General features: G+C 48.9%; 1 long non-coding RNA gene across 1 annotated transcript; it reads left to right on the forward strand.

Moving 5' to 3' along the window:
• The first annotated feature begins 12,750 nt into the window (after positions 1 to 12,750).
• On the forward strand, positions 12,751 to 17,256 carry LOC309855236. The gene is made up of 2 exons (XR_014306689.1): positions 12,751 to 12,867; positions 16,951 to 17,256. It is a non-coding gene; the product is annotated as an uncharacterized lncRNA (long non-coding RNA).
• The last annotated feature ends 1,495 nt before the right edge of the window (positions 17,257 to 18,751 follow it).

Below are 18,751 nucleotides of genomic sequence, written 5' to 3' on the forward strand. Positions count from 1 at the left end.
TGTGCGGTTAGGTGTTTGTCCACTGTTGGTACCTGGCTGATGCTAACTGCAAGAAATGAACTGGAGAGCTTTCCTTCCTTCCCTACAAGCTGGAGCAACCCCAGAGTAACTAGTAATACGCCCTTGTGCGGGCCTCTGTGAGTTTGTGCAAAAACAGCACAGAAAAGGAACAGTCAGAAAGACCACTAGGGGGGGTGTGGTCGTCGGGACAGACAGACAGATGATTCTGCTTCCAGATACTCACTGTACGTAAACAAATTGTGTCCTCACCTCCCCAGCTGGCTTAGGGGGTCACCTCCTCTGACCTCACAGCTCGCTTGTCTGAAGTTTGCAGAATCCTCCAGAAGAAGTGGAGCAGCATCTCTCAGTGCTAAGCTCTGGACTGTAGAGGAGCATGGGGTGGGGGGCAGGGGGGAGCACGAGGACTGGACCCCCGACCTGTGGATGGTCTCACTTGCCAGGACTGAGGGGAGTGAGTGGGGTGGAGGCAGAGGCAGCAGCATCTGTGGGTAGGAAGAGAAGGTCGTACTGCAGAAGTGCGCTCTCGCCGCCGGCGTGCAGCTGGTCTTCAGAAAAAAGAAGAAAAAGGTGGGAAGACGCAAGATTAAACCGTGAATCTTGTTTTCTTTATCTTTGCAGAAGAGGTTTCATTTGAAAGGTTTTATCACCAGCAGCGGCACAGGCTGCTGCCGTCAGGGGCTCCGTTTTGAATGAGCCTGGAAAGTCATAAAAACCTCTTCCTATTTTATGGGTGCACCTGCGTCTGCCGGCTGGGCCAGACACCATGTGCTGTGGGGCCGTGAGAAGGCATGGAGGAAAGCATAAGAGCGCCCGTGTACTATGCACTTATATGTAGTACATATTTATATATATTATAGGCTTATAGAGCATACTCATACATAATACATATGCTTATAATACGTAGTTGTATGTTGTGTATATAATATATATTTAAATATGAAAAGTACATGAGAAAGAGAGGAAAGGTCGTTTCACTTTGTAGACAATGTTCATTTCAATATATGGACATTTTAACTAAATCACAAAAAGATTTTTCCTTCTAAATTTCACCTCAGGGTTTATGAATTAAATGGCATTCTGACATGGTTTTAAATGACCAGATGAAGATTTTAAATCCGATTGTCATGCGGCTGGAGTAATAACGGACATAGAAATAATTGCTTTTCGACAGGTGGTCCCACGGTTTCATGATTAGACCTACAAATTCAATGTCAGCAAGCTGTCCATACGCGCCTTCCCTGGATCTTAATGAGGAATGACCTGCTTCCCCATGACTCCACTTTCTCAGAAGCCTAGAGAGGTAATAGCAAAGGAAACTGAAAGGGGCTGGAAGCGTAGAAAAATGTGGTAACCAGGAAGGCAAGGGAAGAACGTTTTTCAAGGATGAGAACTGGATCTAATGCAGATGGTGGGCCAGGGATGATGGGGCCTGAGCATTGGCCGTTGCCTTCAACAACCCGCAGGTCATGATGGACCACAAGGGGGCTGAAGTTTCAAAGTAGGCAGAAATCACAGCATAGAAAAATGGCACACAGAGGGAGGACAGCAGAAGCCTCCCAGAGCAGGAGAGTGAGAAGTCCCCAGAAGAAGCCCAGCTGAGAAAGTGGCTGAGTCACATAGTGGATGGGGCACCGGATTTTCCAGAACTTTCCACCTGTCCGCACTCCTCACAATGACCCCTGCCCCCCACCCCCACCCCCATGCCTTGTCTCCATCCTTGTGAGCATGTGCCCATGGGAGCTCCTCTACCAGAGCTCCCTTGAGAGCAGCAAGGAGAGCCCAACAACACAATGGCCGCCATTTTGTGAAGTCAGAGCAGGACCCAGGCAAGCTGTGGTCAGAGGCTCCTGAATTAAGACAGAAGAACAGAAACAAAATGGTGAACTGGAGCAATGCAGAAGGTATCAAGATTTATTCACAGCATGGTAACAATAAAAGGATCTCTCCAGTGGTCCAAAAGGAAAGGGGTCCTTCTCTCGTGGACTTCTGCTTCCTCAGCCTGACTGACCGCAGCAGGTAGTGATGGAAACCTGAGGAAGACCAGCTCTTTGTAGCAATGATGCTCAACAGTGGTTGTCTGGGGGAGGTCTTGGTAGGCATCGTCCTCAAACCGCAATCACTGGGTGAGTTGATCCCTTGGACTCCTGAGGCTCAGGCAGCATGCATTTGTGAATCCCAACGTCACCAGATCTTTGATTGAGGTTGACATTCTGGTTGGTAAAATTTGCTCTTTTTCACAACAAATTCACAAAGTTCAGAATTTGTTATGGTTCTGGACACCGAGGTCAAGTGCTAGCTGAATCGCTCAAGGGATCGGGAAGTCTCCCATTCTAAATCATCTTGGGAAGGCTTTCCCGGCTTGCTGCATTAAGCCGCCAAGGAATACATTTCTAGACCTAGTCCAGACCTGTGGATGTTGAGAAAATATTCATCAGAGTCGAGATGATTTTAGTCAGATTAACTGTAGCCTCTTTGTTTTCATTTTGTGCAGTGTTGACCAAGTTATAGCGTTTTTTTGTTTGTTTGTTTGTTTTTTTAACAATAGCATTCACCGAACAACTACTTTGGGCCAAGTTGCGTTTCAATGCTGGGAATACCAATGAGTCAACAACAACGCTGTTCTGGTTGGGAGGGGCAGCAAAGTAACTCAGCCCTTCCCCATTAGGGATGTTGCACACTCTGCCATAAAACCACCCCAAATTATTCTGGCTTACAGTCTCTTAACTTTACTACTTCCTTAATACAAAGAGAATTTTATTACCAACTTACCCAGCAGGTTAAATTAATATTTGCAAGACTCACGGAGGCTGAGAAGCGTCGCGAAATTTCTAGACGCCTCTTGTCCACGCCGGATCTTTTCCCAGTCATCTTGTGGTCTCTCAGTTGTGACAAAAATACAGAGGCCTGACCTTCTTTTTTTCAAAATTCAAGGGGAATGCTGATCCTCCTGGAAGATTTTGTCCTGAAGAATAGAAATGCACAACAGCTTTGAAAAAAGCCAGGAAGAAACATAGTGCCGCTTGCGTTTCTACGGCTGAGCCCGAGCTACTGCAGCTAGACCGGCGACCTTGGTGAGAGCCCTGACTGGGCCCTCCTGGTCCCACCTCCAAGGACAGATACTTTCTCTCCCCCAGCGGACCTGCCCTCACTCTTCCTTGGTACATTCCTTGGGCTACTGTCTCCTCTGCAGACAGCTGGTCTCCTTGGCTGGCCGCTTTCATCTTGGGCTGGGGACATTTTCCAGAGGCAATTGGTGTGTTCTGTTCTGTCCATGCCCTGCTGCCAGGCTGGGGACCTGGGCTCTCAGGGGTGGTGGGAGGGAAACCGCCAGGATGAGTCCCCTGACATCACAGAGACCAGGCTCCAGGGACAGAGGAGCACGGTCAAGTTCTGTGTCTTCTTAGCTGTGGGAGCTTGGCCACACACTACATGAGCCGACATACACTACATGACCTCTGTCTCCTCATCTGTAAAAACAAACATTCCTACCAGTCCAGAGAAGGGACACGGCAGGGCAACACATACTGCACCTTCACTAAGTGCCAGCTCTTTCCCCTTCACACCCCTGCGGGCAGAACCCTGAGGAGGAGGGCGCCACTGGAAGGTGGCAGAGAGAGCGAGCGCGGGGCAGAGAGGTACAGAGGAATGACTTCCTCCCACCCTCCACTGCCGTCCCCCCAGCCCACTGCTGGAGGTTGGAAGAGATGGAGAGAAGGCAAGTCTGAGGGCAGAAAATTGCACAGTGCGCCTTTCTGCCCCCTGTGCCTCGGGCAGGCACGAAGCTCTTTTGTGACACAGGCACCTTTGGGAATTGGTGTTTTTCTGACACAAGGCATTACTGCACACCAGAGAGTTGGTTTGGGAATGTAGCCACTGAATGTCTGCAACCTCTCTCGCCCCCACCCTGCCCAACCTGCTTAGTCATAGGTGAGAAACCCACTGATGTTTCCTTCAAGGCCTCAGGGAGAGGCAGAGCAGAGCGCCCCAGGGGCGCCAGAGGCCAGAGCCGGGTGGGTAGCTAAGACCAGAGGACGGTGATCGGGCCACACCCAAAGCACGAACAGCCTCCTGCACGCGGGACCCGGCCTCTCACTGAACACGCGCTCCTGTTTGACCCGACGAATGAGTGTGTTTTTCCTGTTGTCATTCTCCTGGGTTCTTTCCCCTCTGCCACGAAGTTTTTGATGAAGGGCAGTTCGAAGAAAGGCAGGCAGGGACCACCCCGCTCCCACCCTAAGAGGAAACCACCCTTAAAAGGATTTTACATCACCCTGGACGGAGCCGTCCACCCTTTCCCACAAGGTGGGGAGATGATAAAATCCCCTTGGGATGACAGGTGCAGCGAGGGTGAATCAGGTTAGAACAGCCCACTGAGAAGAGAAGCCCGTAATAACCCCTGGACTCAGAAACTCTTGATCATAGGAAACAAACTGAGGGTCGCTGGGGAAGTGGGTGGGGGGATGGGGTAACAGTAGTGAGCGCTGGGTGTTACACGCAATGGATGAGTCACTGAACTCTGCCTCTGAAACTAAGACACTAGATGTTAATTAATTGAATTTAAATAAAAGATGTGTAATAATAATAATAATAATAATAAAAGAAACTCCAGTGGCAACCCTCTTGAGTCGCCTCCCTCCTTTGTGCTGTCACTTTACTATCACTCGATAAATCTTGCTTTGTTGCCCACCCGTGGGTCTCGTCCAAATCTTCATTCTTCGAAGCGGCCTGACAAAGAACTGTGGGAACCAAAGGAAAAGAAACCCTAAACACTTTCGCTTTCTTGCCTCATGCCGGGGAGCGTGGGAGATGTTTCTTGAGGGCACGGGACAGAGACTGAGGTCTTTGGAGGGGTGAGGGGGAAGGTGCCAGTGTGACCAGAAACTTGGAGAAGTTCCCTTAAGGCTGCCAATGGAATAGAGATTGGAGTAGATTCTGCAAGTCATAAAGACTGGCACTGACCCATCACCCCACACCAAGACCCTCCCCGCCCTCCCAAGCCCCGCCCCTCATCCAAGCCCCGCCCCTCCCTCCCTACAACCAGCCCAGGAAGACAAGGAACTCAGAGGGCTTGGCTGTGAGGGGTTGGTGAAAGAAAGAATTTTTTTTCCCTCTACCCTCTTAGACTTAGTGGTTGAGGACTGTAAATTAAGCGGATGAGAGACGTGTTAACAGGAGAAAAGGTGTGAATTTTGAAAATATATCTTAAATGTTATGTGCGCGTGGCTTCACAGGAAAGAAGTGAAAACCCTAAAGATGTGGTTAGACTTGGGGACTTACATATCATTTTAACACAGGGAGAGAAGTTGTAGACAGGCGACTGGATGAAGGAAGGGGATTGGGGCTGATACATTAAGGGAGGGTGATAGAAAATCATGGAAGATGAGGTTTGTTCACACAGACTATCTTGGTGTTGGCCTCCGCCTCCTGTAAGCTGTTCTCCTGAGTTGTTCTCCTCATCCTGGGACAAAAGAGGGGAATAGTTCTGCCACCTTCACAGAAACAAATTTGTGCCCTGCTTTCAGGCAGTTAAGGGGAGGGCAGAGAACTCATCCTGCATTGGTTGATTGTCAACTACCTTTAGCTGCAAATAATCCTTATGCCAGACTGACATATTCTGAACCCTTCAGAGGAGTCCCCTAAGCAGGCCAGAGCCTACGCTCCGGGGGCTGGTGGTGGGGAGGATAGGGGCGACAGTCCTTAGGGACCAGGTTGGCTTGGGCATGAGTGACTGTTGGCAGGGACCGTGATGGGCTAAGTTCAGAAACTTAAGAGAGCGAAAGGGAGAGAAAGGAAGGAAGGGAGAAAAGGAAAGAAATACTCATCTGGGGCCGCCTGGGTGGCAAAAGGGAGAAAGAAAAGGAAGAAAGGAAAGAAAAGAAAAAAAGAAAGAAGGAAAAGGAAAGAAAAGAAACACTCATCTAGGGACCCTGGGTGGCAAAAGGAGGAATGAAAAGAAAGAAGGAAGGAAAGAAAGAAAGAGGAAGAGAGGAAGGAAGGAAGGAAGGAAAGAAAAGAAACACCCATCTAGAGACACCCCCCCCCCACCGTGGGCGGTTCAGTCAGTTGTGTCTGCCTTCACTCGGGTCATGACCCCAGGGTCCTGGGATCGAGTCCCACTTGGGGCTCCCTGCTAAGCCAGGAGCCTGCCTCTCCCTGACACTCCCCAGCTTGTGCGCGCGCTCTCGCTCTCTTTCTCTCTGACAAATAAATAATATCTTTAAAAAAATTGATTCGTTTAAAAAAAAAAGAAAAGAAAGAAACACCCATCTGAGAGTCCTTTGTAACTGTTTGGTAACCCGAACAGAAAAAGCTTTGATAAACCCCCCCCCCCCCCCCCCCCCCCCGGAGAGCTTAAAGCTTTCTCCTGCCTCGCTCTCAGAGTATGGATGCGTGCGGGTCAACTCTGGAACAAGATGACCTATTCCGCCAGCATCAATAAAGCCCTAATCCTGGAGGAAGGAAGCGGGGTCTGGTTTCCACTGTTGCTATAAAAACATCAGGGCTTTGTTTCCCAGGATGGCTCTCGCAGTAGCTGTGACACGCGGGCGGTTTGCTTTGGCAGGAAAAGCACCTTCTGAAGACAAAGGGTGGTTTTCCGCCCGAGCCCCTCCGCGCTCGCGTGAGCTTCCGCGCCGCTGCCACTGGGTGGCGCCGAGGAGCCGGGATGGCGGCCGAGGCCCGGGGCGTCGGGTTTCTCCGCTCGGGTCTCGCTGGGGCAAGTAGTTACAGAGGCCCATGCGCGAGGGGACTCGGAGGGGGAGGGCAGTGGGGCCAGCTTGCCTCCCAAAGCCGCTTGTAATGTGGACTGTCCCTCTTATATAAAGAAGGAATAAAAGCGTATTTAGACAAGATGGTTTTAGTTGGAAAACGTGATTTTTTCCATCTTTTATGCATCTTCCTGCACGGACAGCGTCACACGCAGCGTCCAGGCATGTCGCCTGCGTCCGCGCTTTGCAGCTTGCGGTCCTTCAGCCCCTCTCCTGCACAGAAAGCGCTGAGAGTGAAACCACACTCACCTTTCCTTCCTAGGTGGTCCTGGTATCTCCAGTTGGGGGGGGGTGGCACCACGGATGGACTTCTGCTTTCCCAGCCCCAGCCCCAGCCCCTTCCACCTCCCAGGCTTTAGTGGTCATGCCCTCCCCTCCCCTGCGCTCTTGAATAACCTTGCTTGGCAATCCCCATCTTAAAAACCAGACTATTAAAAACAAGAAGTACCTATTAGCCCTCTACTTTCCCTCTAGACTTACTGCCTGTCTTTCTCTCTCTTTTCTGAAGATTATTTATTGGAGAGAGAGATAGGGAGAGAGAGCGAGAACAAGTGAGGGCGGGCAGAGGGACAAGCAGGGACTGGATCCCAGCACTCCGGGATCCTGAACACAGTGGGTTAGGCGTCTCCCACTGAGCCACCCAGGCGTCCCTAGGGTCCGCTCTTGCCTTCCCTTCTCAACAAACTCGGGGATGGACTTCCCTGTGAGCACTGCCTCGACTTCCTCCTGCTTTCTTACTCCAATCCACCTTGATTTAATTTTTGTCCCTTCGGCTCCACTAGAACTGACTTTACTCATCATCCCGAATCCAGGAGATGCTTTTTATCTTTTTTCCGTTATATTTGGTACCTATCATCCCGATCTCCTTGAACTTGGTCCTCTCTTGACTCCTGTGACTCACTTTCCTTGAGTTTGCTCCTGAGCCCTCGCCTCGTTGCTCTCACCCCCATGTTGGTCCTGGAACAGCATCTGTTTTCCATAAAGCATTGTGCGGGGTAGTGTCAAAGTCCCCACAACAACATGGGGTAAAGACTTGAGTCTAGGAAACAAAGTGACTGGAGTCCTTGATCCCCATGTGTTTTTACTAAGTTAGAGTGACGCTGGCTAGTGTCCCGAGTATAGGGCAGGTTCCCAAGATCAAAGGACACAGGTAGGGGATGGGGGGAGAGAGGGTTGGGATGTGTGTGAAAGCCGAGCAGTGTCGTTTCCACTCTGACCAGTGTCTGGATCTGATCCCACAGACCCCACATCGCCACCCGTGTGGGAGGCTGACTAGTGGCCACTTCCTGGGTGGGGGCCAGGGCCAGTCAGCATTCCTCCCTGGGCATGGACATGGTCTTCTGGTTACCCATTGCTACGTAACTAACCATCTGAGGCTTCACAGAGGTAGCCGGTGGGGCCTGCAGTTTTGAGAGGGATCAGGGTGTAGGAGATCACTCCCATCCACTCCATATGGGATCAGCTGGGGCAACTCCATGGGGAAAGGGGTGGCTGGAGGACCCGAGTACGAGATGGCTTCCTCACACCGCTGGAGATTGGAATTAGCTGTTGGCTGAGAACTTGGGCTGCGCTGAGGGCCAGGGTACTTGGCTTCTGTCCCCGTGGGCCTCTCCATGATCTCTTCGGATGTCCTTGGACAGTCTGATGGTTGGGTTCCCCAGAGCCAGGAGGGGATTATTACCAGTGTCTTGGGGCTGGGGCTAGGAAACCAGCACAGAAGTTTTTTGTTTGTTGGTTTTTTGGTTGTTTGGTTGGTTTTGAGTCCACTGTACTCAACTGTTTAAACAGGTGCAGAGCTCAAGTTCACGAGAAGAAAACAGACACCCCACCTCTTGACAGGAAAATCAAAGACTCTGGGGCCATGTTTTCAAACTGCCACAGCTGGGGTGTGTTTACCTGTATTTTCTCATTCTGCTTCTTAGTTTTTGTCTCCATCTGCTTAGGTTAGGGCTACGTGGGGACAGTCACCAGAGTTGAGCCCTCCTGCCTTTCTTTCTTCATCCCAACATTAGGACTACCGCCTTTCAGCCATGGCCCAGCTTACAGATGAAAGAGAGGCTGTCCGTAGTTGGATCCCTACATCTTCCAGGAGGGCAGAGAAGAGGGTAAGAAGACCAAAGGGTAGAATTTCTGGCTCTTTATTTGGGAGCAGGAGGAATTCTCTCAGTGAAGGGAGGAGTGCTGGTGACATTTCCGGAGCCAATAAGTCAAAGCTTCTGGGAGGCCGCAAGCTCATGGCCCTGCTCTATAAGCACAGAGCCAATCCCTGTTATTATTCTTCCTGTTGCGGGTAGATGATTGTGATTGGAATGAGTCTCAGCTTCCTTTTCTTGTCTTTCACGGAGCTTCAAAAGGGCTAGAAATGAAAAGTCATGAGGCCCAGGCAGTCCAGCCAATTTCCTTTGAGGTTGGCAGCAAGGAAGTGAGATGTTGAGCCAACTAAGGTGGACCTCTGTGCAGGATCTGGCTTCAACTGAAGCCACAAATTGACCTCGTAGAGGCTACCATGCGACTCTGAGAGTAAGGGCCGCCTCACCGCAGACCTACACCAATTCTGAGCCCATGAGCTTGAGCAACAGGTAATCTGCAAGGGCAGGAATTGTGGCAGGTCGGTGGAGTGGCTCCTTGGCTCTTCCCATGATGAAGGTGACAAAGAGCACAACACTATTAAGCACCGAGGCTGGCAGGGGAGAGGGCTCTGTGCCCACAACTGTGAGGGCTTTTCTTCAACCAGTAGGCACATTTTGCTGATCCACCTCCTTCCTCTGGCAAGTGTTCAATTAATTTCCCTTCGGCATACATACCCACCCCTTCTATCTCCTGCAGACCTGGAGTTCATAGTGGCCTTTAGCCAGGAGGACTTTATAAAGCACAGGGAATAAGGTGGACATTGACTGTAAAAGAGTTTCTACCCAACAGGACAAGAGAGTCATTAGAAATCTGCATGGGATTCAGGAATTTTTCTTGGGGAATCCTTTCCATCTTCATCAGACATTTTTGTCAGATGACCTTGGAGAGTCGGTCAGAGGCTGTGCTTCAGCTTCCTCAAGGACATCTCAGCCTGGGAGGATGGGGGACTCCATGGGACTTTCAGCAGGACCCTGATGGATGGATAGCATTTAGATAATCCAAGAGGAAGGAGAAGGGAGTCGCGGAGGGAAGCTGAGCAGGAAACAGGTAAGAAAGGAGGCAGTGGAATGAGGTTGCCTACGGCAATGGAAGACTCAACTTTTGGTTCCTTTTTTAGGATCGTTGGCAAGACCCTTTTTAAGTCTTCGTATTGGAACATCTAAATTTTAAATCGTTCAACACCTAAAAAGTGGGGATTAAAATAATGACCTTAATAAAGTTGTGAGAGTTGAATGAGATTGTGGATGCCTGGTGGCTGCTTGAGGCCTGAAAATCAAGAATGAGACATTCCATCGGTGGTAGTGACTGCACATGTGTGTGCCCCTGGAGGACAGGAACTAGTCTGCTCAGAGCACAGGGCTTGTGGTGGGGAGGAGCAATCAGGGTGAAGGACAGGGTGTGATGATGAAGTCATGCAGAGGATTGGATATACCACTTTCCAGTTGAGGAATCAGAGACCCAGAGAATTGAAGTCATTTATTACATGAATGCTGAGTTCATAATACCATCAGAGTAATTGCCCTTGTCAAAAACACAAGCTCTTTCTGGAGACTGGCTGGCTCAGTTGGCAGAGTGACTCCTGATCTTGAGGTCGTGAGTTACCTCACAACCATGGGGTCTCTACACCCCATGGTGGGTGTAGAGATTACTAAGAAAAATAAATAAAAGCTTAAAAAAATACAAGGTCTTTGAGGGCAGAGGCTGCAACTGTTACATCTTTGCAAATCCCTGCAAAATCCAGCACATCATACTGGTGCATAATCCTACTTTTTGAATGGGGGAAGCAGGAGCTCACTAAAGAAACGTGTTGTCTCTACCGATGGTACAGTACACAGCTTACCAACTAATCAGATCAAAACGCATCTGTCTCAGAGTGTTTAGAGACAGAGCCACCTAACTTGGGTGGATACATAAGATGCCTTCATAAACAGTTCTAGGATTCTGTCTCTGTCTTTGGCACACCAATTATGGGAGGAAACCAAAAGGGAAAGAAGTTGGAAAAATGGGTAATACCCAATGCCAGGAAAGGTGCAGTTAAACAGGCACTCGAATGTGATTCTTAGCGTTGTAAACTGGCACGACCCTTTAGGAAAGCAATCTGACTTAAAGCTCTATGGCCTTTGAGCTCATGATTTCACACAAGTAGATTGATTGATTGATTATTTTTTTACAAGTAGGTTTATATTTAAACAATGTCTGAATTAAAGTTGGGGCCAAGGGGTGCCTGGATAGCTCAGTAAGTTAACCATCTGCCTTTGGCTCACGTCATGATCTCAGGGTCCTGGGATTGAGTCCTGCATTGGGCCCCCTGCTCAGCGGGAAGCCTGCTTCTCCCTCTCCCTCTGCCACTTCCCCTGCTTGTGCAACTTCTCTATGTCAAATAGACAAATAAAATCTTTGAAAAAAATAAATAAGGTGGGGTCAAGAAGGGTAGGCATCCGGATTGGGGTATGACCTGTGGGGAGTGCAGGGTCCAAGCTGGGGGAGGTAGATGTCCGCATGTGTGTGGTGGGGAGGGCCAGGATAGAGCAGGGTGTTAGCACTCCCTAGGGGTAAAGGGACATCCCTGCAGGGGGCAGTGGAGGCATGGGCAGCCCAGGGAATCAGAGACCAGGCAGTGGTAGAGTGGAGGCAGCGGGCAGTGGGAAATTTAATACAGGCAAAGGGATTGATTAAACAAGTAACTCTAATGAGGGCACCAGGAGCTGGGTCTTGCAAGCGGGAGAGAGCAATTAGAACTAGAGAAAGCGAGATGCCTGGGCGGCTCAGTCTGTTAAGTGCCTGCCTTAGGCTCAGGTCATGATCCCAGAGTCCTGGGATCGAATCTCACGTGGGGCTCCCTGCTCAGCAGGGAGCCTGCTTCTCCCTTTGCCTGGCGCTCCCCCTGCTTGTGCTCACGTGCTCTCTCTCTGACAAGTAAATAAAATCTTAAAAAAACAGCTATGGAAAGCAAGAACACTTGCTTGAGGCCTGAGGTGTAGAATTGAAAATGGAGATACTTCTGTGAACTCATGGTTGCATACTTTACAGGTGAAAAATTGGTCAATGAATTCGAACACCTTTTTCGTTTGCTTATCATGCATTTTTGGTTTACATCTTTTACCATGAAGAATTTTTGGACTATTTGTAAATGTAGCCATTCATTCCTAACAAGCAGCTTGAATATTTTTGCAGGTTTTCAGTTTTATAGCTAAATAGATTTTCAGATTTCTTATCTATTCGGGCCTGTCAACCACCCACCCCCCATGTTTCTTGGATTTGGTATCACGATTAGAAACAGCTTTCTCTTCTCAATTTCTCTAAAAAAACAAAACAAAACAACAAAACACTGAAAAAAAAGGCCTTCCTTCCTTTCTTCCTTCTTCCTTCCATTTATTTACTTGAGAGAGAGAGAGAGAGAGAGAGCAGCAAACTCACTTCCAAGCAGGGAGCCCAATGCAGGACTTGATCCCAGGACCCTGAAATCATGAACTGAGCCAAAGGCAGATGGTTAACCTTCTGAGCCACCCAGGCGCCCCTTGGCCCCACCTTTAACTCAGACATTGTTTAAAAATAAATCTACTTGTAAAAAATAATAATAAATAAATAAATCTACTTGTGTGACATGACGGGCTCAAAGGCCATAGGGCTTTGAATAAAATTGCTTTGAGCCACGCAGATGCCCTTGTCACGCACGTTTCTGATTCCACTGCTCCCGTTTCAAGTTGGATCCATCTGGAAGCCGTGGTGGAAGACCTGAGGGGTTTGAGGGGTGGGGTGGGGGCCGGGACCCCTCCGATTCCTCCCGTAGGCGGAGCTAAAGGCCGAGTGGGCGGGGCATCGCTAGGGGCGCGGCCCTCAGAGTCTGAGACTGCCAGAGCTTAGGCCAGTTCCTTCTGTGCATCCATTTCCTCACCTGTGAAATGGGTATAGCAACAGACCGCCCCCGGCCCCCGCCCCCGGGTGTGAGGTAAGGTGTAACAGAGGTAATAGAGAGTTTAGAACTGTGTCTGGCACCGAGTATTTAAGTAGGGAACCTTAGAGGCGCGTATCTGGCTCCCCTTGTCCATCGGCCCAATGCAGCCGGCGGGGCTGCCCCAGGGGCTGAGAAGCGGCCTCCAGCTCTGCCCCGGGCGAGGCAACCCAGGAAGGCCAGGCCTGCTGGGAGGGCTGGGCGGGGCGGGCCCCGAGAAGGCCGGAGCCCCGAGCCGAGGCCGGAGGTGCGGGGGATCCGGCGCTCACTCGGATCGCTAGGAGTCTCTGTTGCCCCTCGAATCTCGCGGTCGCCGACTTCTTCCCCCGCTGGCTGATTCTCAGAGTGAAGCCTCCCGGGTGTCCTTCCAGCCTCGTTCGGCTCTGTCGTCCCAGTGGGCCCGGTGTGCTTTTTTTAATAAAGGAAATTAAACACACGCGCGCACACACATGCACACACACACACACACACACACTCAGTGTTGAATAATTAACACGTCGAGGATTAAGGAGCGCGATTTCCCGGCTTTGGCTGGGTGGGAGCCAGCCGGTAGCGCAGCGCCGGCTGCTGGGTGCCCGCTGGAGGGCAGCGCCGGGCACCCCGGTCCGTGCGGGTCTGCGAGCGGCCAGGGCGGCGCGAGTTCAAACCCCGCCCGGGCTCAGGGGATCTGGGGGAGGGGCGAGGCCCCAGCGCAGAGCCCCCGGCTGCCCCCCGGCCTGGCCGCTGGGGGTCCCGCCTCGGGCGGTGGGCACTGGGGCCGCGGCGAGGGCCGGAAGCTGCACGCGTGGGCTGGTAAGCCGCCGGCCGGTGGTCCTCAGCCTTTCCTCCCTCCCGACAGCGACAGTTTTCCGCCCACTGGGGCCGGGGTTTGTGCCGCGTTTTCTGCTGTGCTTTGCAGTCAGCGTTTCATCTTCTTTACCTTCACGGCAGGCGGCTGGTCCTGCCTCTTTCCATCTCCCCCACCTGGACTGGAGGGTAAAGCGCGCTCTCCGGGAGGCCACCCCGGCTGGAAGGCTCTGCCCTGGCCGGGACTGGCCGGGCTGGCGGCGGGGGGTCGGGACGGGCCGCTAAGGACCCTCATTCCTCATCCCCCGCTAGCTCACGCTGCTGCCAGCCCACCCGTGCGGCTCCAGCCCCCTCGAAGAACCGAAACCACCGTCGGCTTCCTCCGAGCCTTTGCACCTGCCGACGTGACCCCCCTTTCTCCTCTTTGCCGGCCTGCCTCCTCCCGCCGCTCACCCTCTTCCTCTTCATGAGCCGCCCTAGCCTGGCTGCTCGGCCCTGAGCACCCGCATCATCCCAGCGGCCTTCAGCCTGTCTTGGGTAGGGCTGGAAATAGTCCCCCTGGTTTTATTAGATCAGGGAGATTGTACCTGCCTTCTCCGTGAGCCCAGCGCCCTTCCCCAGCTAGCCTTGCTGGTGCGTTCTTCTTTCCAGACCCTGCTCCAGTTTAAGACCTTCGACTTCCACTCTTGCTTCTCTGCACTTCTGTTGAAGCCGCTGCATTTTTGCTATAGTACTGCTCTCGCTAGGTGATCACCCAGTTACCTGTGGCTCTGTTTTCTAGACCCTGCGATCCTTGAAGGAAGAGCTCACCTCTTATTTATTTTATTTTAATAATGTATGTGTAGTAGCAACTTGCATATCTGTGCATTTCTAGGACCAAACACAGTACCTGACCTGGGATTCCTTTTTTTTTTTTTTAACCCCCTGAATGAATCTACAATTAATCGATCAATCACTAACTCCCAGACCATGTTTCTAAAGCTCCAGAATATTTTTCTTTTTCTTTCCAGAATGTTTCTTTCACTTCTTATATCCTAAGCTTCCCTCACCTCACCTATTGTATTCCCAGATACCTGCAGGTGTGAAAACTAAAGTTCTTAAGGAGTCACATCAGAAGTGCTTAATCTGCAGCAGTTCTCCAACTATTTTGTTCGTTTGTTTCAAGGACAAAGTGACCTTGTTTAGCTCTTTAACAGGGCAATAGGAACAAATTTAGGCAGAGTAGAGACCATTTCAGGGTCAACCTCCCCTTCCCCCCACCAGCCCACGTAGCCTGAGAACAATCCCCAAAGCCGCCACCTCCTGTCCTTGTAGGCAACGGGTGTCATCGTCTTCATACAGACAAGGACAGAAGTGGGTAAGGATAGGGGTTCTGTGACAGAAGGAAGGCACCTCTGGGTTTGAAAATGGGGGGCACTGTTCCCTTAAGACTAATTTTAATAGTCGCCTAAGGGTAGTATTGTAAACAGAGTAAGAAAATGGAATAATGCATTTCAGAACAGAATATTTATATTAGCTTAGGTAGTTGAGAAGAGTGGCCTGAAGCATAGGTAGAATGAACCTAGACCAGCAGGAGAGAACGGACGCATCCAGAAGATGAAAGTGAAGACACAGAAAGTGGAAAAGAAACAGGAAGGAAGTGGAAAGGATCAGCTTCTTTAATCTAAAATAATTTACCCAGAAAAGTCCAACCTGTGGTTCAGGCAACTCTGGGTGCTAAAATAGACTTAAATATTTATTCATAGGCTACCTGTCACTTGTCCTTGGACACCCCACTGTCTCATGGCTCTGGAATATGGAATCGCAGAAAACTCCCATTCAACAACCACACGAGCCTGCCTCATGCAACAAGTCTGATTCACAAAACGCCAAAACATCGCACACTCCCTCAGTATGTTCCATTTCTCGTGATGGTTCTCATCTGAATAAGATCTGCTTTGAGCTGTCGTGTTATTGACTTGGATACATTTGTACCTTCAAATTCAGTACTCGATGAGAAGTCTCCATGTGCTAGGAAACGCAGTGAGCATCGAAATGACCAACACCAAACTGAAACAAAATCAAATACCTGACCAATTTGTAAAGTTCACTCACTGGACCCTCCAAACCCTCCAAAATTGTTTGACGCTCCAAATGGGTTTTGTTTCTTCATTGGCTTGGCTGTACAGTGTTTTGTTTTGATTTTTGCATAGTTTTCGAAATTTAAAAATTTGCAGATTTCTCCTAAAAATCAGGATTTCTGACTTGTGTTGGAAAATTGGAAGATTTGGGGACTCTGGCCCCCTCATCATGAATGGTCATGCTTGGCAGACCCTGTTAGATAGGGCAGCTTATCTCCAGTTTATTTGTTCCACTGGTCCTGTTTTTTCATACATTCTGCTCATTCATTTATATCACTGGCCTGTAGGTTATCATAAGGATATTTTATTTAGCCAGTAATTCTCTAGCTAGACAAATATGTCCTTACATAAATGCTTCCTTTAAGTGTGGACTGTAACAGAGGACACGGGTTAAGGAAAAATAAAGGTGAAACCAGGCTCTGCTGCAATTAAAATGAAATCTAAAACAGGAATCCTTCTCAAAGCCACACATCTATGAATTTTATGTATGTATGCTATATGCTGATTATCTCTCCTGTGCTTTATAACTGTGTTAATATCCTTGAACCTGAATTTTTATTGAATTAAAATATTCCTACTTGCAATTCTGGAGGGTTGGAGTTAGGAGAAGGCATTTCCAAATTTGGAAACAAAAATTGGGGCATATTCCATGTTTTTGAAAAATCTGTATTTATAGTCAGGAGTTATATTTTTATTGTCATATTGAAATGTGCCTTGGTTTAGTGAACTGGAATAAAACTTGAGTTATACTAGAGCCAAAATTCTCCATGTAATACTTAGTCCTTCCTAAGGTGCTTTTTAAAGGAGTGGATATAATAAAGACATTTCAAAAGTCTTAGTTATTCATGGCCTTGTTTTCAAGCTAAGGATCTCAGAGACCCTCGAATTTCACACCAGCCATTTGGAACATGAACCTTAAATCCCCCTCTTACCTTGGAGAACAGTAAGTTTTCTATCTGCTGTCACTTCCAAGATAGGGCTGAGTTACGTTTAAATACTACCTGATGTTTGTGGCATTTACAAGGAGAGAAGTTTGAAGAGGACAAGGCAGAAAAATAAACATGTCAGTAGGGGTAGTTTTCAATAAGAACACTAGCAAGATTTTTTTTTTTTTCATGCATTATTTAGAAGGACTTTTGTCAAATTTTTTTTCATTGCTTTCCATTGGCTCCAGAGACAGGTCAAACAGGACTTTATTAGAACTTGGCGAATGAACAAGAATTAGTCCACGAGAAGATAGCAGGAAGATGTGCCTACAGTGCCTCTGAACATGCAAAATGAAGACCCGGGTGCCTGGGTGGCTCAGTTGGTCAAGCGTCTGCCTTTGGCTCAGATCATGATCCCAAGGTCCTGGGATCAAGCCCTGCATCAGGCTCTCTGCTCTGTGGGAAACCTGTTTCTCCCTGTCCCTCTGCCTCTGCTTGTGTTCCCTCTCTTGCTGTCCCTCTTTCTGTCAAATAAATAAAATCTCTTTTTAAAAGATTTTATTTATTTATTTGTGGGAGAAAGCATGATGGGGGGCAGGCACACTTTGACATTTTATATTATACATTTGCAAACATGACTAGTAAAAGCTAGCTCTGTTTAATCATTGTTCTTGGATTTCCCCCAAAGGCTGAAAATAATGACGAATGTGTCGCCTGCTTTCTGATGGTTGTGGAGGCCAACCTGTTGGACTCTATGACCTGGGCTCTTTACCATCACACGAAATTGCCTGGATTGGGCTCTGGACCTAGAAGTAACTTAACTGTGAGATCTTGGGGAAGTTACTTTGTATTTTGAAAATGAGTGTTTCACTGGTTTCTTGGAAATGAATGATTAAAGAACTGACTTGGGCCCTCAGCATGACTCGAACTCAGTCGATCCTGGGACTATCCCGAGAACTCGGCAACTTTTCGGAAATACTATGCATCGGTGCAGTTTGGGTTGGAGTCACACTTAAAAGCTTTGGCAAGCACTGCCTTTGCCCAGCCATTCACACCACACTGGCACCAACCCTGAGCTGCCTAAGAACCCAGTCATAGCTCAAGGATAGCTCTGGTTGAAAGCTGCGTTCTCTGCTTTACGTCCTGCAGCCCATTATATACGATCACTTCTCGTTATGACATTCTTTAGTACTTTAACTTTTGAAGCTTTATTTGTTTATTTTTAATCACGGCCTCTTACAGTTATCCTCGGATCTGAGCGTGTTCCCAGACCCCCTACATCTTGCTGGTTGTTCTCCATTTTACAGATGGAGAGACACAAAGATCCAACAGAAACAGACCAACACAGGGAAACGTGGTGTCCTGTGCCAGCAACATAAGGCAGGAGTCTTAACTCAGAATCTAGTGTCAACCACCACGGAGCCCTGCTCTCCAGAGCTGCCACCTTGGTGTGGTCTGGGGCACTAATAACAGGACAACACTTCAGTGTGGACAGGTGGAAAATACGGGTGTGCGTACAAGCACCTTCATATCAATACCTGTTTTATGTTGTATTTATTTATTTATATTTACTTTTAAATACCTGTTTTAAAGAGAAAAGAAAGTACAAACTTGCTTACTCTTCTGTACGCGATTATAAAAGGGAAAACCAAAGCCATCAGAAATGGAAACGATCAATACAACAGATAAGGGTCCGAGAGATGAAACTTATCCCACTCTGATATGGCCAAATCCACGACCATTGCTGCCATTCCCCATGATAAAAGCAAAATGGTTTTTGATAGTCTGATTGACACAGGCAAACAGTTATTAATGGTTCACTTTCAAATGCGGAGCGTGTAAACTAAAGCGTCTCAGTGATTCATTTTGGCCCAGACTTTTACTCTGATTTATTCAGTAATTCGAGGAAAAAACCAATATGGTGCCACTAAACTAGAAAAGACAGAAAGGAAGGATGAAGGAAGGAAAAGAGGAGGAAAAAAGATGAACTTGTGGTAGGGCCATCTTAATGAGGATGTGAGGTAAATGGGAAGAGATTTAATTTAGATA

This window comes from Mustela nivalis, assembly GCF_964662115.1.
Source record: "Mustela nivalis genome assembly, chromosome: 20".
Classification (NCBI taxonomy): Eukaryota; Metazoa; Chordata; class Mammalia; order Carnivora; family Mustelidae; genus Mustela; species Mustela nivalis.